Source organism: Octopus bimaculoides, chromosome 25, assembly GCF_001194135.2.
Source record: "Octopus bimaculoides isolate UCB-OBI-ISO-001 chromosome 25, ASM119413v2, whole genome shotgun sequence".
In the NCBI taxonomy this organism is placed as follows: Eukaryota; Metazoa; Mollusca; class Cephalopoda; order Octopoda; family Octopodidae; genus Octopus; species Octopus bimaculoides.
The window spans coordinates 31,720,909-31,722,237 of record NC_069005.1 but is presented as its reverse complement, the minus strand read 5'-3'; positions in this window follow the sequence as shown (position 1 = coordinate 31,722,237).

Below are 1,329 nucleotides of genomic sequence, written 5' to 3'. Positions count from 1 at the left end.
TATATATATATATATATATATATATATATATATATATGTATATTGTTTGTTTTCTTGTTTTTGAGGCCGTTTTTCCAAGTTAGTGAATATCACAAGTGACAAATGGTGATTTCTTTGTTGACAAATTGTCTGCAAGTTTTGTGTCTTTGAAAATATATGGAATAAAAGACTACTTGTTTCAAAAAAAAAGAAACCTCCTCCCCAAAGCATGAAAGACAAAGTCGATCTCAGTGGAATTTGAACCCAGAATAAGCATGAATGAAATGTCGCTAAGCATTTTGCCCAGCATGCAAACGATTGAGCTCACTGCCTTATGAGGAGACAGGAGACAGGTATATCACCTGTCATCTTCTACCCGTCTCAGTCATAAGATTGCAATCATGCTGGGGCACTGCCTTCGAGAATTCTAGAACCTGGTACTTATTCTATTGGTCTCTTTCACCAAAGTGCTAAGTCACAGGGAAATAAACAAACCAACACCAGTTGCCAAAGCATGGTGGGGGGCAAACACACACATATATACATATGACAGGTTTATTTCAGTTTCTTTCACAAGGCCTTGGTCGGCCTGAGGATATAGCAGAAAACATTTGTCCCAAGGTGTTGCACAGTGTGATTGAACCCGGAACTATGTGGTTGGGAAGCATTAGTAGAGATATGTGTTCATGGGTTATAGCAAAGCTATAAAAATCCCCATTAGAAAAGGACTTCGTCCTAGCAGCTTAATTATTTAATTTTTTAAATCCACCCAAGTTCACTTCTCAATCACTGATGCTCTCAAAGACAGGGGTCATCTTCCACAGCATTATAATCCCTGGGCAAATTAATGCACTGGATCCTGTAGTGTTCATTGACAGCAAGTACAGAGCTCAGAATCAGGTCTCTAGACCTGTGAGGGGTATCCCAGGTAACTACAAACGTGTGTCTATGCCCTTAAGATGACACTGCTCGAAGGAACGGTGTGAATGTCACATCTTCCTGTTTTGTTTTGACTATAAAAATCTGCAGTTTTTATCTCGGTTTAGAAGGTTAGAAAAAAAAAAAGGAAGGAAAAACGAGTTAATAGAAATGGTTTTTAATACCACTGATATTGTATTACGAAAATGAAAGTAAAGCGAACATGAAGTACATGGAGTACAACAGTGTACAAGTACGAGGCAGCAGAGACTCATCATATGAACAAAGTAATGCAATTCTATTATATATATATATATATATATATATATATATAATATAATATATATATATATATGTAATATAATATATATATATATATAATATAATATATATATATATATAATATAATATAAATATATATATATAATATAA